General features: G+C 45.4%; 2 protein-coding genes across 5 annotated transcripts in view; one reads left to right on the top strand and one right to left on the bottom strand.

Annotated features, from left to right (window-relative positions):
* GPX1 (glutathione peroxidase 1) overlaps nt 1-23798 on the top strand; it is a 266951-nt gene that overhangs the window by 124217 nt on the left and 118936 nt on the right. The window lies entirely within an intron of this gene.
* DAG1 (dystroglycan 1) overlaps nt 1-23798 on the bottom strand; it is a 75539-nt gene that overhangs the window by 38455 nt on the left and 13286 nt on the right. For 2 of the 4 annotated variants that reach the window (XM_012771285.2, XM_012771284.2), the window contains exon 2: nt 20363-20452. The exons of the other annotated variants lie outside the window; for them this stretch is intronic. The gene's annotated coding sequence lies outside the window, so the exon portion shown is untranslated. The remainder of the gene's footprint in view (nt 1-20362; nt 20453-23798) is intronic. 4 annotated transcript variants of the gene reach the window in all.

Below are 23798 nucleotides of genomic sequence, written 5' to 3'. Positions count from 1 at the left end.
TTTCTTTATTTTTATTTATTTATTTTTTTTTTTGAGACAGAGTCTCGCTTGTTGCCCAGGCTAGAGTGAGTGCCGTGGCGTCAGCCTAGCTCACAGCAACCTCAAACTCCTGGGCTCAAGCAATCCTTCTGCCTCAGCCTCCCGAGTAGCTGGGACTACAGGCATGCGCCACCATGCCCGGCTAATTTTATATATATATACATTAGTTGGCCAATTAATTTCTTTCTATTTATAGTAGAGACGGGGTCTTGTTCTTGCTCAGGCTCGTTTCGAACTCCTGACCTCGAGCAATCCGCCCGCCTCAGCCTCCCAGAGTGCTAGGATTACAGGCGTGAGCCACCGCGCCAGGCTAATTTCTTTATATTTTTAATAGAGGCGGGGTCTTGCTCTTTCTCAGGCTGGTTTCAAACTCCTGATCTTAAGCGATCCACCCGCCTTGGCCTCCCAGAGTGCTAGGATTACAGGTGTGAGCCACAGCGCCCAGCCTAATGTGAGTAGATTTTTCACATCTTATATGATGGGGCTCACTGAAAGAGTTCCTTCTACATGCCACTGAACTCCATATGCTACTGTTAAACATTATTCACTACTCAACAGTACACTTAAAAACTGTTAATATGGTAAATTTTATGTTGTGTTTTATACAATTAAAAAATATTAATGATTAATGAAAAAAATATTAATGATTAATGATTAACATATTAAAATATGCCATCTTTATGTTGTGTATATTTTGCAACAATAAATATTTTAGAAAACATTAGAGTCAACACCAGTTAGATTTCAGAAAAAGACACATTAGGGGGCTTTAGGAGCATTTCCCCATGATGACAAGGTCCAGTCTTTTTTTTTTTAAATGGTGTCTTGCTCTTGGCTCAGGCTGGTCTCAAACTCTTAAGCTCAAGAGATCTTCCGACCTCAGCCTCCTAGAGTGCTAGGATCACAGGCCTGAGCCACTGTGCCTGGCAGGTCCAGTCTTTTAATCACCAATGCCCAGGTGTGGCACTAAGGACACAAAAGAGTAAACTGAGTCTCAAGACAAGGACTAGGCCTAACCATCCATTTGGCTAAAATAGCTAGACAAGGAGGTAAGGTGGAGGTGAGGGAGTAAGTATGAGAGGTGCGTGGCCAGTCTCAGTGGAATACAAGTGGAAATTAATTACCACATCCTTGCACCCATGTAGCATCCAAGAACCCAATTAAAGCAAACCACAATTATCTCAGGACAGCCCAACAATTAACATTTCAGCACATGTTTACCTACTACCTACCCTGTGCTATGTGTGAGGCTTTCCAAATTTCATACAAAAATATTCAATTAAGATTTACACACATTACTAAATCATGAAACACAAGTGGTAATAAGCTAAATTACATATTATAAACTAGCATCTTCCAAGTAGGTGCTTAATGGTAACTAGAAGTTGCCTTCTGACTCCTCAAACTTGCCCTGGCTATTCTACTCCCTCCCCAACTCAGTATAAAGGTACAGAGTGGGGCTACACTGTGGGGGCAAGATGATCAACATCTGTTGGGGTCAAGACTGGATGCCGAGGGCTGCACTAAGAGGAAACGAGGGAGAAGAGGCCCACTGCAGGGGTCTTTGCAGCATTTACTCTGCTGCTCTCTCCCCCAGTAGATGCCTGGCACCAAGCAGGTCCTTGGCAGATGCCTGCAGAGTACAGGGAAAGGGCTTCCACTAAATCTACTAAATTATTCACCAAGCATAAAGGCAATGATCACCTGATTTCACACTTTGAAGAAAAAGCTGAGCCTTCTGATACATTTTCCATTACACTACAAAACTGATATGCTAATCTGCCTTCAATGAATTAAATTTAGAAAAAATGAGCTGGCTGCTGTCCTTCCTAATTGGCTAATCAGACTCCAAAACAGAAGAATGAAGTGAAATGTCAGGGTGGCCCCAGGCACCCCTAGTTCCCTGTTTGGGTCCCCCTTGCTATAGCTCTTGACCCTGCCAGTAGCCCTATTTTTCTATTTTTTTCAAGCTAATTTTTCTATTTTTTTGTAGAGACGGAGTGGGTATGGGAGTGGTGTGTCTTGCTAGGTGGCTCAGGCTGAGCTCACATTCCTGACCTCAAGCCATGAGGCGTGAGCCACCACGCCCAGCTCCTCAGGTTTTCGGAGTAGAATTCCTTCTCCCCCACAGATGGTTCTAATTGGCCCCTTTACCTGCCTCAGCCTTGCCACAGCTACAAATACTAAATAATCACAAACTTCTCTGGTAGGTTTCAGAGATATACTTCCGCAGGCTAGAGCAAAACAGTCAAAAGACATTCTTGCAGACTCTTGGAATCCCTGTTCTGCAAAGCTACAGCCACTCTATAACCAGGGGATGAAATAGTAGGCCAGGCCAAAGCTGAGCAGGACAGGGATGTCCACAACACCTGACCTCAGAATTAGGCTTGCCTAGAGGGCCATCAGAAAGCACTAACTCCCAGAGAAGTGGTGAAGGCAGGGCCCCACCAGCTCCCACATTGCTGGCCTTCCCCAGTAGAGGATGCTGGGCTGCTCATTAAGGACCACAGCACAGGTTTAGACAAACATATCCAGTTCAGGCACCTCTATACCAAGTGAGACCAAGAAAGCCCATTACACAACCCATTACTCCTAAGTGCTATCCCTCCTCCTCAAAGCTCTAGGAGATCCCCCAGCTGCTGTCTGCCACACAGGATTTAACACTCAGGTTAACACGACTGAAGAAATCCTTGAAGACGCCCTTGCTTTCACCTCCCACTGTCTCCACCTCCTTTCTGCAGTTTTTGATCATTCTCTCAGTATAAAGGAAAAACTGGGTTTTACTCTGTGGTAATTATTTGGAAGTTAATCCCTGCATTTTAAGACCCAAGGATTAAAAATTAAAAGCAAAAAGGGATAAATGCAAGAGATCTTCCTTCTTATCAAAGGGGTACAGCTTAATTTACATATTTCTAAGTAGGGGGGGGAGTAATGGCTACAAAGCATTTTTCAGTGCTGGCCCAATACTGCTGATGCATGGAAGGTGTTCTCTTCTTGCAAACAGTCCTGGGATCTCTTGAATGTCTAAGCTGAGCCAGTCAGGCATGATTCACATACACATACATACATATATACACACACACACACACACACACACACACCAAGGTGGACAGAGATCCCACCAGCCCACAGCTTAATTCTTCAGATGTTTTATTTGTTTTTTTTTGTTGTTGTTTTTGAGACAAAGTCTTGCCCAGGCTAGAGTGAATGCCGTGGCATCAGCCTAGCTCACAGCAACCTCAATCTCCCGGGCTCAAGCGATCCTACTGCCTCAGCCTCTGAAGTAGCTGGGACTACAGGCATGCGCCACCATGCCTGGCTAATTTCTGTATATATATTTTTAGTTGGTCAATTAATTTCTTTCTATTTTTAGTAGACAGGGTCTCGCTCAGGCTGGTTTTGAACTCCTGACCTCAAGCGATCCGCCCGCCTCGGCCTCCCAGAGTGCTAGGATTACAGGCGTGAGCCACCATGCTGGCCTCAGATGTTTTATCTTTATTTCTCACAAATATTCAATTGGCTTCTAATGTGACCACACAGGTGCCCTGCAGAATTCATTCCCAGTCTCTATGCAAATCTTATTCCAACTGGGAGCTAACTACACTACTTAAAGGGCTTCTTTTGTAAATGGAAAATTCATTTTATGTCTTTATACATCTGTCCAGTGACTTAATTCAAAAGTGGCCTTCAGAACGGCCCTAATTTCTAGGGAAGCTGGTTTATAAAGGAAAAAAACAAAGAATAGACTTAAGAGTCAGGACTCTCTTCTTTGCAGAGAGAGGGATATCTCATGCAGAGATAAAGATGCGTCTATGAGGGATTTCATGGCAACACAGTCCTCCTAACAGGCTGGTCCCTTACAGGCTCATGTGAACAGCCACTGGCCTAACTGCTCATAACTTCCTTGGTTAGTAAGAGAAAAAAGGACAAGGCAAATAAAATAGAGATCACAGGCAAAAGAGAGAGAGAGCATGAGTAAACTAGTTGGAGCTGTGCTTCTCTTCTGTAAAAAAAAAAAAAAAAAAAAAAACTGATAAAACACGATTTGGCCTCTGTCCTTCCATCCAGTTATCCCTTGGTAACATTTCTGTTTGGGAAAGTGAAAGATGCAGAGATAAAACAGTCAGGGCCGTGACCAACAGGGACTGAAGAGAGTGTTCTCCATACCCCCACCAAGATGTTCATCCTAAGCCAGCAAGATATGCTGGGGATCAGACATTTCTTACTTGATTGAAAAAATGGCCACAAACGCCAGGTGCAGTGACTCATGTCAGTAATCCCAGCACTTTGGGAGGCCGAGGTTTGAGGCTAGGAGTTTGAGACCAGCCTGATCAACATAGCAATACCCCATCTCTACAAAAAAATAGAAAAATTAGCCGGGCATGGTAATGTGCACCTATAGTCTAAGCCAGTCAGGAGGCTGAGGCAGGAGGATCACTTGAGCCCAAAAGTTTGAGGTTGTAATTAGATATGATGACTGATGACAACACTGCCCTTTAGCCCAGGCAACAGAATGAGACTCTGTCTCAAAAAAAAAAAAGTAAAAAAAAATTTAAATTAAAAAAAGAAAATGTGGGGGATGGTCATGATGGAGACTCAGACTTGTGGGGGGAGGGGGGAAATGGGCATTTATTGAAACCTTAAAATCTGTACCCCCATAATATCCCGAAATTAAAAAAAATAAAAAGAAAATGGACACAAAAACAACAGTCCTCACTGTCAACTTCTGTAGGAACCCTCTGGATCTCACTGACTAGTACTACCTACATAGGTGTCCCACTCCCACCATCGTGCCTCAGAACTGGAAGTGGAGTAAACCAAGAGCCACAGGTTCCTCAGAGATGCTTCTCATCACCAGACAGAGAGTAGAGCAATTCAGTCGTCTGCCAGCTTTACATCATTACCTGTTATGTTTGGCAAATGCTTAGAAGACTTCTCTGAGACAAGGAAATAAAAATACAGCGTATTCACCAGTTACCAGAATTTAAGTAGAGAGCTAGAGGATTTTTTTAAAGCTTTCTTTATAAACTCATAATCCACAAAGACACTTCAAAAGATCACCCTAGCTCTCTACATACAAAAGGGCTAAGAAGCAGGAAATTATGTGAACACAGAATTCTGACACCAGAGTTTCTACCCCTCATACCCGGAAACCCACGCTGCTGTAACCTCAAGCAGCAGCTTCCAGAAGAGTCCACTCTATAAAGAAAAACTGGAGCTAATTCAAAGAAGGTTAATTTAAAGAAGGTAAATCGGCCGGGCGAGGTGGCTCACGCCTGTAATGCTAGCACTCTGGGAGGTCAGGTGGGCGGATTGCTCCAGGTCAGGAGTTCGAAACCAGCCTGAGCAAGAGTTGAGACCCCGTCTCCACTATAAATAGAAAGAAATTAATTGGCCAACTAATATATATAGAAAAAAATTAGCCAGGCATGGTGGCGCATGCCTGTAGTCCCAGCTACTCGGGAGGCTGAGGCAGTAGGATGGCTTGAGCCCAGGAGTTTGAGGTCTAGGCTAACGCCACGGCACTCACTCTAGCTTGGGCAACAAAGGGAGACTCTGTTTCAAAAAAATAAATAAATAAAATGCAAATACTGTAAAAAGAAACAATAAGTACCTTGTCTAACAATGAAATACACAATAAGAATATTTCCTTGATGATTTCTCTCTTTTTTTGAGACAGAGTCTTGCACTGTTGCCCGGGTTAGAGTGCCATGGCGTCAGCCTAGCTCACAGCAACCTCAAACTCCTGGGCTCAAGCGATCCTTCTGCCTCAGCCTCTCGAGTAGCTGGGACTACAGGCATGCACCACCATACCCGGCTGATTTTTTCTATGTATTTTTAGTTGTCCAGCTAATTTCTCTCTATTTTTAGTAGAGACAGGGTCTCGCTCTTGCTCAGGCTGGTCTCGAACTCCTGAGCTCAAACGACTCTCCCACTTCGGCCTCCCAGAGTGCTAGGACTACAGGGTTGAGCCACTGCGCCAGGCCGATGATTTCTATTTAACAAATTTTGAACACCTACTCAGTATCAGACACTGCCTTACCTTCGTCCTATCTACCCACTCTTTTTTTTTGTTATTGAGTCAGGGTCTCACTCTGTCACTCAAAGCTGGAGTGCAGTGCTGTAATCATAGCTCACTGCAGCCTCAAACTCCTGGGCTCAAGCAATCCTACTGTCTCAGCCTCCTGAGTAGCTAGGACTACAGGCATGAGCCACCATGCCCAGCTTTTTTTATTTGGTAGAGATGGGTTCTTGGTATGTTGCCCAGGCTGGTCTCAAACTCCTGACCTCAAGTGATCCTCCCACCTTGGTCTCCTTAAGTACTGGGATTACAGGTGTGAGCCACCACACTTGGCCTCTATCTACTCTTTAATCCCAATTCAATTCCAGTATTGTTTCAATCTCTTCACAAATGAAGAACATTATAAACTAAAAATGCTTACTATTACATAGAGGATTAAAGTCTCAAGAAAAATTCTATGAACTTCTTTCTCAATAGAAACTTTCCCCACTAGACTGGTTGGAAAGTTCACTGAGAGCTAGAAGAGGGTCTCATTCACCTGGGTCCTGCGATCAGGACTGGTTCAGTGGGGACTGGACAGCAGGGCCTGGCCAGGGTGGCAGAACACCCTCTGCTTTCTAGACCAGTCTGTCCATCCAAGAGCACTGGAAGGGGAGTGGAGGGGAGGTAGACACCTGCTTTCCCTTGACCTTCCCCAGGAGATGGGCACACTGTCACCACCCAATGATGTGGGTCAAGACCCAGCCTTCAGGGCCAGGCATGGTGGTTCACACCTATAATCCTAGCACTCTGGGAGGCTGAGGCGGGGGAATTGCTCAAGGTCAGGAGTTCAAAACCAGCCTGAGCAAGAGTGAGACCCCCGTCTCTACTATAAATAGAAAGAAATTAATTGGCCAACTAAAAATATATAGAAAAAATCAGCCGGGCATGGTGGCACATGCCTGTAGTCCCAGCTACTCAGGAGGCTGAGGCAGAAGGATAGCTTGAGCCCAGGAGTTTGAGGTTGCTGTGAGCTAGGCTGACGCCATGGCACTCTAGCCTGGGCAACAGAGTGAGACTCTGTCTCAAAAAAAAAAAAAACAAAAAAAAACACTAAACATTTCCAAGGTCAAATATGAGAGCTCATCTGAGGAAGATAGTCATCAAAGAAGCAGTGGCCAGTACATCAGAAAGCAGGACTTCTACTTCACTCTTCCTGGGAACACCCATCTAACAGGCAGGTTTGTTGGTACTTTTGAATATCCAGCTCTGCCTCTATGAGATGAAGTTTCTTACTTCAACAGAGGGTAGGCCAGGCGTGGTGGCTCACGCCTGTAATCCTAGCACTCTGGGAGGCCAAGGAAGGAGGATTGCTCAAGGTCAGGAGTTCAAAACCAGGCTGAGCGAGACCCTGTCTCTAAAAATAGAAATAAATTAATTGACCAACTAAAAATATATATACAAAAATTAGCCAGGCATGGTGGCGCATGCCTGTAGTCCCAGCTACTCCAGAGGCTGAGGCGGTAGGATCGCTTGAACCCAGGAGATTGAGGTTGCTGTGAGTGAGGGACGCCACAGCACTCACTCTAGCCTGGGCAACAAAGTGAGACTCTGTCTCAAAAAAAAAAAAAAACAAAAAAAAAACCCAGAGGGTATAAAATCTTTTAAGTTCTAGAAGAGTGGCTCCGGCTGCAAATTAGGATCAACTGGGTGGGGAACTTAAGCTAATTCCTTGGTCCCACCTCAAAGTTTCTGATGCCACTAACTTGGGGCACAGATTCCAACCAATTGAAAACCTCTACAGATGTAGCAGCTCTGAAACAGAACAGGAGGTGGACAGTGTGGTTAGAAGTCCAGACCACATGAAGACCAGGTTTTGAAGAAACTGAAAACTAGTTCAGCTGAGGAAAAGGGCTCAGAAATGCAGAAACTTGCTCACAATCCAACACACCCAACCTATCCTCCAGGGCAAGCACTCCTGTATTAAAATATACATAATTCCAAATCCTCAGATATGCTGTCCCCCTCACAAAACACATCACCCAGCAAAGGCAACAGTCAAGTGCTGCTCAGAGGCAGCAATGGGACCACATGGAATACCCATGAGTGGTATTGGAGCTGTTCTCCCTTCTGCTTACCTGGCCCCAAACCTCCTCAGGGTGGCAGCACTGCTGCAGTCCCTGGCTCCACCCTAATCCTGTGGTGTGAGCTCAAGCACCTAAAGTTGGCCTCCAGCTGCTGCCTAAACCAGTCTTCCCATCACTTAAATGAGAACCATGCTATCACATACCTCACAGGGCCACAATCAGGATAAACTGAGGGTAACACATCAGCCACTCAGCTTGGTTGGTGACTGCACAGACCAGATTCCATAAGGTCTGCCTCTTACAGTAACTATGGTTTGCCCTACACTCAACAGCTTGTAATGAAGACTGCCATGTTCTGGAAGCAATAGTGTCATAAGGTTGGCATGTGACCCCAGATACCTAAAAAGACCCTGAACAGCTAGACTTTATGACATGAAGAAACTGACATACACATCAAGTCAGAGGCAGAGCCAAGAATTAACGCCCAGCTCACCAGATTAACTTGCACAAGCCACAGTTGTCATCACATGGGTCCAAGCAGCTAACAACTGCTGCCCATGGATAAAGTCCAACCACTGGCTGGGCTTAAGACCCTACACAACTAGACACAGGCAGACACTAGGTTCAACTCCACATACACCCAAAACTCCTAAAGCAACCCTGGGCTTCCCACTGACACCTAGGTCCTCATCTTCATGCTGTCCATCTCCCTCCTCTGATCCAAAGCCTGCAGCCACCTCTACCTTGGAACCCCAAGGCTCACCATCCTTCTGACATTCACAATTCAGCCCCAATCACATAGCTCCCTGTATACTCCTCTTCTTTGTACCATCCTCACTGGCTGGCACAAAAAAATGTACTAAGTTGGGTATGATGGTATATACCTATAATCCTAGCTACTTGGGAGGCTGAAGCAGAACTGCATGACCTCAGGAGTTTGAGACCAGCCTGGGCAACATAGCAAGACTCTATCTTAAAGAAAAAAAAAAAAGGTACTCATAAGCACTCATTAAGTGGAGTTTTTTCTTTTTTTTTTTTGAGACAGAGTCTCGCTTTCTTGCCTAGGCTAGAGTGAGTGCCATGGCTTGAGCCTAGCTCACAGCAACCTCAAACTCCTGGGCTCAAGCGATCCTCCTGCCTCAGCCTCCCGAGTAGCTGGGACTACAGGCACGAGCCACCATGCCCGGCTGATTTTTATATTATATATATTAGTTGGCCAATTAATTTCTTTCTATTTTTTTTTTTTTTTTTTTTTTTTAGAGACGGGGTCTCGCTATGTTGCCCAGGCTGGAGTGCAGTGGCTATTCACAGGCGCGATCCCACTACTGATCAGCACGGGAGTTTTGACCTGCTCCGTTTCCGACCTGGGCCGGTTCACCCCTCCTTAGGCAACCTGGTGGTCCCCCGCTCCCGGGAGGTCACCATATTGATGCCGAACTTAGTGCGGACACCCGATCGGCATAGCGCACTACAGCCCAGAACTCCTGGGCTCAAGCGATCCTCCCATCTCAGCCTCCCGAGTAGCTGGGACTACAGGCGCGCGCCACCGCGTCCGGCTATTTCTTTCTATTTTTATGGTAGAGACGGGGTCTCACTCAGGCTGGTTTTGAACTCCTGACCTTGAGCAATCCGCCCGCCTCGGCCTCCCAGAGTGCTAGGATTACAGGCGTGAGCCACCGCGCCCGGCCAAGTGGAGTTTTTTCTAACACCCTCTCACCCTCCAGTTCTTAGCCCCCTAAATGCCACTTCCTCAGGAAACCTGCCTAACTGGGCACTTCATTATCTAACATCTTTCCTTCTTCATTAAATTCTCAGAATAGTGATAGCAGGGACCAGATCTGATCTGCTCTCATAGTCTAATGATGACACAGGTCAGATACATATCTTCCTGTAACACTGGCACCCACCTAGGGCAGAACCATATCAAAAACCACCTGGGGGCCGGGCGCGGTGGCTCAAGCCTGTAATCCTAGCACTCTGGGAGGCCGAGGCGGGCGGATTGCTCGAGGTCAGGAGTTCGAAACCAGCCTGAGCAAGAGTGAGACCCCGTCTCTACTATAAATAGAAAGAAATTAATTGGCCAACTAATATATATATATAAAATTAGCCGGGCGTGGTGGCGCATGCCTGTAGTCCCAGCTACTCGGGAGGCTGAGGCAGAAGGATTGCTTGAGCCCAGGAGTTTGAGGTTGCTGTGAGCTAGGCTGACGCCACGGCACTCACTCTAGCCTGTGCAACAAAGCGAGACTCTGTCTCAAAAAAAAAAAAAAAAAACCACCTGGATCACCAGGGCATACCAACTCCACAGCCTCAAGGAACATTGCACCATTACCTCAAAGCTCTGACAACAGCACAAATAGCACTGCCTCATGGAGCTGAGCTTCAGGCAGCTGGCACCAGTAGACAGGGTCGCTGGCATCAACATTCTAGCATATCTTTCCTCTTTAGAAATCAACTCAGTGGTTCCAATAATTTTCCACCAATTAAGTAGAAATAAATTCTTTTTGAGCCAGGCAAAAAAAAACTGTTTTGTTACTGAAGTCCAATTGTATTCTGCTAATATCATGTGTTCAATTTCCCACTCAGAACAAAGATCAAGAACTGGCCACTCATGAAACTCCTTATCCAACTGCAACATGATTAAGTAACTGAATACAAAATTAGATTTATTTCTTTTTTATTTTTAGAGATAAGGTCTCATTATGTTGCCCAAGCTAGAGTGCTGTGGCTATTCACAGATGCAATCATAGTGTGCTACAGCCTTAAACTCCTGGGTTCAAGTGATCCTCCCAAGTAGGGACTACAGGTGTGTACCACTGCACCTGGCTAAAATTAGATTTATAAGATTTTCAGGCTGGGCTCGGTGGCTCACGCCTGTAATTCTAGCACTCTGGGAGGCCAAGGCGGGCAGATTGCTTGAGGTCAGGAGTTCGAAACCAGCCTGAGCAAGAGCAAGACCCCGTCTCTACTATAAATAGAAAGAAATTAATTGACCAACTAATACATATAGAAAAAATTAGCCGGGCATGGTGGTGCATGCCTGTAGTCCCAGCTACTCTGGAGGCTGAGGCAGTAGGATTGCTTGATCCCAGGAGTTTGAGGTTGCTGTGAGCTAGGCTGACGCCATGGCATTCACTCTAGCCTGGGCAACAAAGCGAGACTCTGTCTCAAAAAAAAAAAAAAAAAAGAACAGAGGCCAGACTGAAGAGGCAACCCAGAAAGTCAGGAAGAACTCAAACAATGATGAAGACACATCAAAAGAACAGAGGCCAGACTGAAGACGCAACCACTAACCAAACCTGGGTCAATCTGGGCACCAAACTAATATGTATTATACCACACTGAATAAGTTATCAATATGAACTACTATAACTAAACCAATAAACAAACATGGGAGATGAGAAAGCTCTCCATTAGAGTAAGATGACAACTAACACAAAAGGAATGAAGGGCTTAGAAACACCATTAGAGAGGGTCAAAATTTGATGAGGAAGAGGACAGAATGTTCACATAGTCTCAAGTGTTCTCCCCATAAGTCACTTAATAACAAAAAGAAAAACAGCAACTTTACAAGAGAAAATTGCCAGGCACTTCCTTAATAGAGCTAATCATCAGGACAAACCAGCACCTCGTGCCTATCCATATGGGGCTATCAAAGATGTTATTACGGCCGGGCGCTGTGGCTCACGCCTGTAATCCTAGCTCTTGGGAGGCCGAGGCGGGCGGATTGCTCAAGGTCAGGAGTTCAAAACCAGCCTGAGCAAGAGCGAGACCCCGTCTCTACTATAAATAGAAAGAAATTAATTGGCCAACTGATATATATATAAAAAATTAGCCGGGCATGGTGGCGCATGCCTGTAGTCCCAGCTACTCGGGAGGCTGAGGCAGGAGGATCGCTTGAGCCCAGGAGTTTGAGGTTGCTGTGAGCTAGGCTGACGCCACGGCACTCACTCTAGCCTGGACAACAAAGTGAGACTCTGTCTCAAAAAAAAAAAAAAAAAAAAAAAGATGTTATTAGGATAACTGAGAAAACTTGAATATGGACTATAGATTAAATAATAGTATTATACCAGTGTTAAATTTCCTGATATTGATAGCTATACTGTGGTTATGTAAGATAAGATTGTCATTCTTAGGAAGTATATAATTAAGTATTTAGGAACAAAGAGGCATGGTGTTTCTGTCAGTTGTTCATAGATGGTTCAGGAAAAAATGTACAGAGAAAATAGAATGAAAAGCAAACAGGCCGGGCGCGGTGGCTCACGCCTGTAATCCTAGCTCTCTGGGAGGCCGAGGCGGGCGGATCCTTTGAGTTCAGGAGTTCGAAACCAACCTGAGCAAGAGCGAGACCCCGTCTCTACTATAAATAGAAACAAATTAATTGGCCAACTAATATATATACAAAAAAATTAGCCGGGCGTGGTGGTGCATGCCTGTAGTCCCAGCTACTCGGGAGGCTGAGGCAGAAGGATCGCTTGAGCCCAGGAGTTTGAGGTTGCTGTGAGCTAGGCTGACGCCACGGCACTCACTCTAGCCTGGGCAACAAAGTGAGACTCTGTCTCCAAAAAAAAAAAAAAAAAAAAAAAAAAAAAAAAAAAAAGAAAGAAATTAATTGGCCAACTAATATATATAGAAAAAAAAAAAAAGCAAACAAGGTAAAATGTAAACAAATGATGAATCTAGGTAAAGAGTATATGGGAGTTCCTTGAATTATTCTTGCAATTTTTTTCTGTAAATTTAAAGTTATTTCAAAATTTTTATTAAATAAAAGTTACAGAAATATATGCCACATGAAATGGGGGGAAAAAAAATCAGTGGTAAGAAGGAGGAATGTGCAGCATGGTCCAAATCCCCTCTCAGGATCTCAGGACCTCCCTGGCAAAGGAGGGCTAGCTACTGACAATGGTAAAGCAAAGTCAGCAGGTAATTTCTATAAACTGTGATGGCCTATATAACCCTCAACCTACCATCTACCTCGAATCCCAGTGCTTTGTCCTCTAGAGTTCTGTATTCCAGGCACTAAACCCCCAGACAGCATGACTGAAAATACAAATTCCACCAGGTCCTCAAGCTTTCCAAGTTTATGAAAGGAAGTGTGGGTATTTTAAAAGCATTTTTTTCCAGAAACACTACAAACACAAAATATACAAAAAATGATTTTGTTTATTTGTTTTAAAAGTGACTTGGGTTAAAATGGAAGAAAATGTCACACTGGGGCCTGAAATTACTACATTGAGCAATGTTTCTTTAAGATCAAAAATAGATTCATCTTCCCTTCCCAAGAGCCTTCCCTCCTGGAGGAAAAATACCCAGACTAGACCATCACTGAGTTTGGTAGTCCCAGAGCTAAAGGCAAGATCTGGGCAGACTACACACAGTGTTTCCCTACTATCAATACCCAGTCAGACTCACAATGATGCCATCAGCTGCCTGGTCCTCCCCTTTTGACTCTGCAATAAAAATAATTCACATGGAAGTAAAACAAATTCCAACAACACACTAGAGCACAAGAGAAAAGCAGGTCTCCCTCCTAAGCCCTTGGAGGAGCAGGCTGGGTAATCTTCAATAACTCTCCAAAAGTGACACATTTAATGTCTATCTCTAAACACATAAACAAGTACATCTTTATTTCATTAAGCTCAAATGGAATCACATTCTTCATAACTGTTCCTTTTTTAAACTTTAGTAGGACTGAAAGATCTCAGTCCCACTGGGTAGAGCAACCTCCTTTCTCCTACTATACGTGGCACATTTAAATATCTAAGTGTCCTAGGTGTTTTGCTCTCAAGAGTGGTCTCTCACACTCATCCTTGCATTCTCCTGGAAACAAATCTGAGGATAAAATCCTAGATGTGGAGATGCTGGGTCAAAGGGTATGTACACTGACAGATACTGGCAAAATGCCTTTTAATTTACACTCCCACTTAAAAGAGTGACTTTTTTTTTTTTTTTTTTTTTTTTTGAGACAGAGTCTCGCTTTATTGCCCAGGCTAGAGTGCGTGCCATAGCGTCAGCCTAGCTCACAGCAACCTCAAACTCCTGGGCTCAAGCAATCCTTCTGCCTCAGCCTCCTGAGTAGCCGGGACTACAGGCATGCGCCACCATGCCCGGCTAATTCTTTCTATATATATTAGTTGGCCAATTAATTTCTTTCTATTTATAGTAGAGACGGGGTCTCACTCTTGTTCAGGCTGGTTTTGAACTCCTGACCTCAAGCAATCTGCCCGCCTCGGCCTCCCAGAGTGCTAGGATTATAGGCATGAGCCACCGCGCCCAGCCAAGAGTGACTTCTTTACTTTCACTAACAGTGAGTTATTATTAAACTCTTTCATTAATAACATTAGGAAGGTGGGGCATGGTGAAACGGTCTGAAACAGCAGTTCGCCCTTCTCATATGGCTTGATTATGGCCATGGTGGGCAACAGGTGTCATAAATTTAACCTGGGAGTAATAGCTTGAATTACTTAATAGCCTACATGAGGCAGGGCATGGTGGCTCACACCTGTGATCCTAGTACTCTGGGAGGCCAAGGTGGGTGGATTGCTCGAGGTCAGGAGTTCGAGACCAGTCTAAGCAAGAGCAAGACCCCGTCTCTACTAAAAAAAAAAAACCAGAAACAAATTAGCTGGACAACTAAAAAATATATACATATATAAAAAATTAAGCCAGGCGCGATGGCTCACGCCTGTAATCCTAGCACTCTGGGAGGCCGAGGCGGGCGGATTGCTCCATGTCAGGAGTTTGAAACCAGCCTGAGCAAGACCCCATCTCTACTAAAAATAGAAAGAAATTAATTGACCGACTGAAAACATATATAGAAAAAATTAGCCAGGCATAGTGGCGCATGCCTGTAGTCCCAGCTACTCAGGAGGCTGAGGCAAGAGGATTGCTTGAGCCCAGGAATTTGAGGTTGCTGTGAGCCAGGCTGTCGCCACCGCACTCTCTCTAGCCTGGGCAACAAAGTGAGACTCTGTCTCAAAAAAAAAAAAAAAAAACAAGCTATACATTTAGGATTTATGCATTTACTACATGTAAATTTTGCTTCACTTTTTAAAAAGTGACATAAATAAAATCAAACACTACTAGGTTACTAGGAGATTTAGTGAAACATCTTTCTCTACATGAGCAGATTTTCAAAGCCTGAAGAATGAGAAAATTCAGCCTCTGTCATGGGATAATTTTGTTGGGGCCTGCTACCTGCCTGCCACCCACAAACAACTGAAGTGAAGTGAAGGACCCCCTCTAAGGACCTTTGCTAGGAGCCCAACACAAACATCAGAGAACATCAGAGCAGCTCATACGAAAAAGCATGGCTTTATCTCCTGCTTTACCATCTCAACAACTAGTCATGGTTGTGGTCTTTTTTTTTTTTTTTTAATAATTTACTAGAAGATCAGAGGCAATGGTTGTGGTCTTGACCTCACTAAATTATGGTGATTTGGTTTTTAAATGTACTGGTATAAATTAAATTTCTCATACAGGAGAGAGTTAGCCCTCCCTCATCGCCCAGCCTACTGCTAGCAGTCTGACACCCACTCCTACAGGCAGCTCCAGAGCAATGCTTCCCTCAGCCCTTTCCTAAGCACAGCCCACGCCTCCCTGACTCTGGAATGCCTTACATTCTCCTCTCTAAAGGACAACCCTCAGAAAACTTGGATTCAAAACAAAAAAACCCGGCCTGGCACAGTGGCTCACGCCTGTAATCCTAGCACTCTGGGAGGCCGAGGTGGGAGGATTGCTCAAGGTCAGGAGTTGGAAACCAGCCAGAGGAAGAGCGAGACCCCATCTCTACTATAAATAGAAAGAAATTTATTGGTCAACTAATATATAGAGAACAATTTAGCCAGGCATGGTGGTGCATGCCTGCAGTCCCAGCTACTCGGGAGGCTGAGGCAGAAGGATTGCTTGAGCCCAGGAGTTTGAGGTTGCTGTGAGCTAGGCTGACGCCATGGCACTCTCTCTAGCCTGGGCAACAAAGTGAGACTCTGTCTCAAAACAAAAAATAAATAAATACAAACAAGAAAACAAAACCTGGTCTACCACCTTAGGCCTAAGTAACCTTGGTGAACATATAAGATAAAAAATCTGGCCGGGCGTGGTGGCTCACGCCTGTAATCCTAGCACTCTGGGAGGCCGAGGCGGGAGGATTGCTCGAGATCTGGAGTTCGAAACCAGCCTGAGCAAGAGTGAGACCCCGTCTCTACTATAAATAGAAAGAAATTAATTGGCCAACTAATGTATATATATAAAATTAGCTGGGCATGGTGGCGTATGCCCATAGTCCCAGCTACTAGGGAGGCTGAGGCAGGAGGATCGCTTGAGCCCAGGAGTTTGAGGATGCTGTGAGCGAGGCTTACGCCACGGCACTCACTCTAGCCTGGGCAACATAGTGAGACTCTGTCTCAAAAAAAAAAAAAATCTGAATTTACTTGCTTTCAAAATTATTTAAGTATAAAAAAATTAAATGTGTAAAATAATACCAAAACAAACACACCATAAGCACATTTTAAGTGTCCCATACAAGGCACCTTCTCCCAGAGGCAACTCCAAACACGAGGGCAGTGAGATCAGGCAAGGGTTTGAGAGTCCTTACAACAAGGATAAATAAAGGCCAGGCATGACTACAGCCCTTTGCCTCACAGCAACAGACAATCAGGCAGTGGCTCTGTCTCAGAGGTGATAACAGAGTAACCCTCACACAAGACACAGGTTTGGGCTGCACATCAAATTTCAGGGTAAGCTGCAGTGGGGCCTGCACACGAGAAAGCCAGGAGCAGCTGACAAGTTCCTGAGCAGGGAGCCTGGGCCCACCCTACACTGAAGCAACACTCCCCCCCCCCCACATGCCCACATCTTTGGCCATCTGCCAGCATGGTAGCAGCACTGACAACTGACACGCCTATCCTGTAAGGCAAGTCTCTGTACCCAGAGCTTGAGACCAGCAGGTGAGGCCATGACCACAGCCCACAGAGCCTTCCATATTCACCCAGCCTACCCAGCCTACCCAGCCTGATGGTGCAGATATGAAGAAAGACTAGATTCTGGCTGCTCTCATTTCTCCATTTCCTTACTGGGGCTATGCCCCACATGGAGACGCAGGAAACTACTCTAAAATAGCTTTCAAACATAGAAAAATTTTGTAAAACAGAAAAATCATGGGACACGGTTTGATGCAGCCATGTAAATCACCATTTTACAGATGGGGAAACCTAGGCTTCCACAATCCCATCCATAATCCCACAGTCCTTTGGTCACTGGTAAATGACTAAGCAGTATGAGAACTCCTCTCCTAATCTCCAAATTTTCTTCAATCAGAATACTATATAAGCTGGGCAAGGTGGCTCACGCCTGTAATCCTAGCTCTCTGGGAGGCTGAGGCAGGCGGATCCTTTGAGCTCAGGAGTTTGAAACCAACCTGAGCAAGAGCGAGACCCCGTCTCTACTATAAATAGAAAGAAATTAATTGGGCAACTAATATATATATATATACAGAAAAAATTAGCCGGGCATGGTGGCACATGCCTGTAGTCCCAGCTACTTGGGAGACTGAGGCAGAAGGATCGCTTGAGCCCAGGAGTTTGAGGTTGCTGTGAGCCACGCTGATGCCACGGCACTCACTCTAGCCTGGGCAACAAAGTGAGACTCTGTCTCAAAAAAAAAAAAAAAAAAATACTATATAAACAAATGAGGAGGCCGGGCGCAGTGGCTCACGCCTGTAATCCTAGCACTCTGGGAGGCCAAGGCAGGTGGATTGCTCGAGGTCAGGAGTTCAAAACCAGCCTGAGCAAGAGCGAGACCCCGTCTCTACTATAAATGGAAAGAAATTAATTGGCCAACTAAAAATATATAGAAAAAATTAGTTGGGCATGGTTGCGCATGCCTGTTGTCCCAGCTACTCGGGAGGCTGAGGCAGGAGGATTGCTTGAGCCCAAGAGATTGAGGTTGCTGTGAGCTAGGCTGACACCATGGCACTCACTCTAGCCTGGGCAACAAAGCGAGACTCTGTATCAAAAAAAAAAAAAAAAAAAAAAACAAATGAGGAAAGGAAGAGAGAAAAGCTGAAGACGGGACAAGATAGGGGACAGAAAATGAAAGGCAGGAAAGCTGAAAGTTAGGGGACAGGAGCAATGTGAAGGAAGAAAGGAGGGCCAAAGAGGGGGACAGTGCTATAAGCCCATCCCGGTAAATCAGGCTAGTGTCACAACCACACTGAGGAGACTGGTCTGACAAGGACTACTGGGCCAACCTCTCCTCAGACCCCACAGTCTTCCCACAGAAGTAATGCTCTTGGTACCTGCAATGAACAAAGTGGTGACAACAAGAGGAAGCTAGCACTCCAGAGGAGAGAGCCAAAGCCGCCCCAGCCTTGCCAAAGGGACTGAACTTGAGGCTGATCAAGCTGTTGGATCCAGCTGCCTATTTACAAAAAATACAGAGAAGAGCAACCCTAAAATGCAACCCACTAAATCTGGACTGTGAGAAACTCAGGCCCAGGTTCTCCAGCAGATAATCACAAGGAAAAGGAATAGAAGGGGAAACTGTAGATTAAAGAGATTTAAAAGATACACCAAGTTAAAAAAAAAAAAAAATTAAAATACAGTACACAAGGATGCACACTTGGGAGATAAACTATAAAGAAACATAATGAAATGAGCACAGAAGTCACATTGGAGGTCACCTTTGTAAGGGAGGAAAAGGGGGCTGTAGCAGGGATAGGGCACACTAAAAGGCCTATTGGTTGATACACTTCTTGACCTAATAATTCACTAAGCTGAATTTTCTTGGTCTTATTTTTTATATTTTTGTTTTATATTAATGAAGAAAAAAAAGTTGTAGAATATATTTCAGTTCAGTTTAGTTTTGAGACAGGGTCTCACTCTGTCACCCAGGCTGGAGTGCAGTGATGCAATCTGCTGGCTCAAACTCCTGGGCTCAAGCAGTCCTCCCAGTTCGGCCTCCCAAGTAGATGGGGCTACAGGAGCAGCTGGGAAAACAGGAGCGTGCCACCACGCCCAGCTAATTTTTGTTTTTGGTAGAGGCAGGGTCTCGCTATGTTGCTCAGGCTGGTCTTAAACTTCTGGCCTCACATGATCCTTCCACCTCAGCCTCCCAAAGTGTTGGGATTACAGGCATAAGATCCCATGTATCCTGGCCTAGAATATATTTTTTAAAATAAGATGAAGTAAACATAAAACTAGCCCTGGAAGAGCTTAGACACTTTACAAAGCAGCATGTGCAGAAAGGGAGCTGAACTGAGAAGAGTGATTAGAGGATGGCCCCACAGGCAACAGGGTGGATACCTATCTAATTTGGGAGTTCAGCTCTAGAAAACCCTCAGTGGCCACTCACTCAGGTCCCACTCTCCAACAACTCTTTTGGTTATCAAACTGATATTATGACTACCACCTGCCTGGCTCCTTTATCCACCTCTTAATTGGCTCCCAGGGAGGGAGTAAAGGGTTTTTTTTGTTTTATTAACTGGGTGTCCAAAAATTCCAACATATCCCCTCCAGTCATACTACCCTCCTCCACTGAAGATTTTCCTGACTCCTACAGCCTGAGGGGCTTTAACTTGCTCCCCAGTAAAGCACACCTGCACTGCCTTTCTTGCTCTACCATGCCTCAACTTTGGGCAATCCAACCTCACCGCCTCAGTTTCCATTCAGAAGTTGGCTCTATCTCTGCTCCCATAACTCTCCATTATCTCAGGGCTAGCCAAAGTCTCTATACCTATCTCCCATCCCTACCACTAGCCCACTTGGCCCCACTATCCTCTCTAATCCCCATCCCTCACTGTCCCCAGACAGTAAACCCTGGCCTCCTACTTCCTCCAAGTGATGGAGATTAACAGAACAAACTAGGCAAAGTTCCTCCACTCACTGTGAGTTATAGTCTCCCTCCCCTTTCCTCTCCAAGGTTTACCCTCACTAATCCCCCTCCCATGTCTTCCTGCAGCTTCCCCAGTTATCTCCCGAAGTCTTGCCTACCCTTACCCCAATCATCACCAAACCAAGTGGGCTCCTGCAATTCACTTTGACCAGTACCTGAAATCCCGTCTCACAGGACCCACCACTATCACCTGGGCTTCCCACATCATGGCTCATAGGTCACAGACAAATCTGTGAGTACCCAAATGTCAGCTTGGCTTTGAAAATAATCTAGAACAACTATCTGCCAGCTCTCCAAGGTCCTCTTCTATCACCAGCTGAGATGGGCCCAGCCCTCTCCAACTCACCTTATAATACAGGAACCAGAGGCATAGAGAGATGGCCTGTGATCACTTGTCAAGGGCAGCACTCTAGGTGTCTGCAAACCACCGTGTCTTCTGAAAAATACCAAGTGAGTAGAAATAATAGTCACTTCTCTTCCCTCTTCTGCCTGGTTAGGGCAGGAGGGCCCATACCAGTCTCATCCACTACCAGATCCATTCCTCAGGGCTAGGACAGTGCCCAGAACATAAGAGTGACTCAAAAACCACTATTCAGCCAAGCATGACAGTCCATGACTATAATTCCAGCCACTTAAGTGGCTGAGGTGGGAGGACCACTCAAGCCTAAGTGTTCAAGACCAGCCTGGGCAACACAGTGAGAACATATCTTTAAAATTTTAAAAAAGCTGGGTACAGTCGCTCATGTCTGTAATCCTAGCACTTTAGGAGGCCAAGGCAGGAGTATCACTTGAGGCCAGAAGTTCAAGACCAGCCTGAACAACATAGCAAGACCCCACCTCTTAAAAAAAGGGGGGGGGGGCCGGGCGCGGTGGCTCACGCCTGTAATCCTAGCACTCTGGGAGGCCGAGGCGGGCGGATTGCTCAAGGTCAGGAGTTCGAAACCAGCCTGAGCAAGGGCGAGACCCCGTCTCTACTATAAATAGAAACAAATTAATTGGCCAACTAATATATATAGAAAAAATTAGCCGGGCATGGTGGCGTATGCCTGTAGTCCCAGCTACTCGAGAGGCTGAGGCAGGAGGATCGCTTGAACCCAGGAGTTTGAGGTTGCTGTCAGCTAGGCTGCCGCCACGGCACTCATTCTAGCCTGGGCAACAAAGTGAGACTCTGTCTCAAAAAAAAAAAAGAAAGAAAGAAAGAAAAAATAGCTGGGCCTAGTGGTATGCACCTGTAGTAGTCCAGCTACTCAGGAGGCTGAGGCAGGAGGAACACTTGAGCCCAGGAGTTTAAGGTTGCAGTGAGATATGATGACACCACTGCACTCTAACCAGGGCAACCCCTGTACCAAAAATAAATAAATTAGGCCAAGACGGGAGGATCGCTCAAGGTCTGGAGTTCAAAACTAGCCTGAGCAAGAGTGAGACCCCCTCTCTACTAAAAATAGAAAGAAATTAATTGGCCAACTAAAAATGTATAGAAAAAATTAGCCAGGCATGATGGCACATGCCTGTAGTCCCAGCTACTTGGGAGGCTGAGGCAGGAGGATCGCTTGAGCCCAGGAGTCTGAGGTTGCTGTTAGCTAGGCTGACGCCACAGCACTCTAGCCTAGGCAACAGAGTGAGACTCTGTCTCAAAAAAAAAAAAAAAGTAGCAATGATTTAGAGTAGCCAGGCACCCTGCAGGGCGCATTACTAGCAAGCCATTTTTTTTTTCTCTTCAGCAGCCTATGGAGAGGATAATGAGTCTGAATTTTTTTTTTTTTTTTGAGACAGAGTCTCGCTTTGCCCAGGGTAGAGTGAGTGACATGGCGTCAGCCTAGCTCACAGCAACCTCAAACTCCTGGGCTCAAGCCATCCTTCTGCCCCAGCCTCCCGGAGTACCTGGGACTACAGGCATGTGCCACCATGGCCGGCTAATTTTTTCTATATATATATATATATATATATATATATATAGAGAGAGAGAGAGAGAGAGAGAGAATTGGCCAATTAATTTCTTTCTATTTATAGTAGAGATGGGGTCTCGCTTTTGCTCAGGCTGGTTTCGAACTCCTGACCTTGAGCAATCCGGCCGCCTCGGCCTCCCAGAGTGCTAGGATTACAGGCATGAGCCACTGCGCTCGGCCCAGAGTCCCAATCTTACTGAGGCAAAGTTGTCAAGAGCCCTACTTATAGCCACACTAGGATGAGAGGGTCTCAGAGAACTCAGTACCTCTGGTAGATTCCTTCCTCCGCACCAGGTTTCTACTGATGAGGGCACTCAGTGTTTTCACTGCCTAGTGTCATCACACTTATACCAAAAATCTTGCCTATCCTGCCAAAGAGCAAGAGCCCTCAGTGGGCAGACCTCACCCCTTCTTATGACTCAAAATACCATAGTGTGACCAGGCCCTCTCTGAAAGAAGAGTTCTCTTTGAGAAAACTCAATACCATCTTTTAACGAGCACTGGCATTTGGAGTGTGATCTCAGCATGGCAAGTATGTTTTACTCCTTTATTTGATAAAAATGAAATGCCACTCCCAATCCTAAAACAGAGAAAGAAATGTACCACTCTGTTCAGGCAGAAAGATAAAAAAAAAAGGCTGGGTTTTTTATTTACTTGTTTGTTTCTGTAATAAAAGAAAAAAGGTGAGAGGAAGGTAAACACCTGGGGCAATTCCAGTGCCAGCTGCTCCTTTCATGAGATCCTTCCACGGAAGACAAACAAATCGTACATACTGAAGCACCACAGAAAGAATGGAAATTTTTTTTTTTTTTTTTTTGAGACAGAGTCTCACTTTGTTGACCAGGCTAGAGTGAGTGCCGTGGCGGCAGCCTGGCTCACAGCAACCTCAAACTCCTGGGCTCAAGCAATCCTTCTGCCTCAGCCTCCTGAGTAGCAGAGACTACAGGCATGCGCCACCATGCCCGGCTGTTTTTTTCTATATATATTAGTTGGCCAATTAATTTGTTTCTATTTATAGTAGAGACAGGGTCTCGCTCTTGCTCAGGTTGGTTTCAAACTCCTGAGCTCAAACGATCCGCCCACCTCGGCCTCCCTGAGAGCTAGGATTACAGGCATGAGCCACCACGCCCGGCCAAGAATGGAATTTTTTACTCAGGAGATCGAGAACAAATTCCAGGACCATTCCAAAGTCTATCTGAGTTCCCAAGGAGCAAATTCCTCACTAGCTATCCACATAATCATATAGATCTCACAGAAAAGCCCTCTGCCAACTCTAAAGGATGAAGGATGGCCTCCTCCATCCTCTGCCCCAATAGCTCACTCATGTATCCCTCACAGAACCTGCTGAAGCACAACAGCTGGTAACACATCTGTATCCCTGTATGGATCCAACATCTCTGGGGGGGGGAAAGTGGCCAATGACCTCTTCATCTATCCGCTCACCAAAATCATAAGCACAGTTCATATATTCATATATATATATATATATTTTTTTTTTTTTTTTTTTGAGACAGAGTCTCACTCTGTTGCCCAGGCTAGAGTGCTGTGGCATCAGCCTATCACCCTAGCTCACAGCAACCTCAAACTCCTGGGCTCAAGCGATCCTTCTGCCTCAGCATCCCAAGTAGCTGCAACTACAGGCATATGCCACCATGCCTGGCTAATTTTTTCTATATATTTTAGTTGTCCAGCTAATTTCTTTCTATTTTTAGTAGAGCATATTTTTCCCCCCAGGGAAACAACTGGCCTAGAGTGAGGAGTAGAACTGCCTGATGGGCAAGGCAGCTTGATCTCAGGGAAAACCACCCCTATCCAGAACTGTTTTTAAAAGAGCCT

This window comes from Microcebus murinus, chromosome 1 (assembly GCF_040939455.1).
Source record: "Microcebus murinus isolate Inina chromosome 1, M.murinus_Inina_mat1.0, whole genome shotgun sequence".
NCBI lineage: Eukaryota > Metazoa > Chordata > Mammalia > Primates > Cheirogaleidae > Microcebus > Microcebus murinus.
This window is presented reverse-complemented; position numbering and strand designations above follow the sequence as displayed.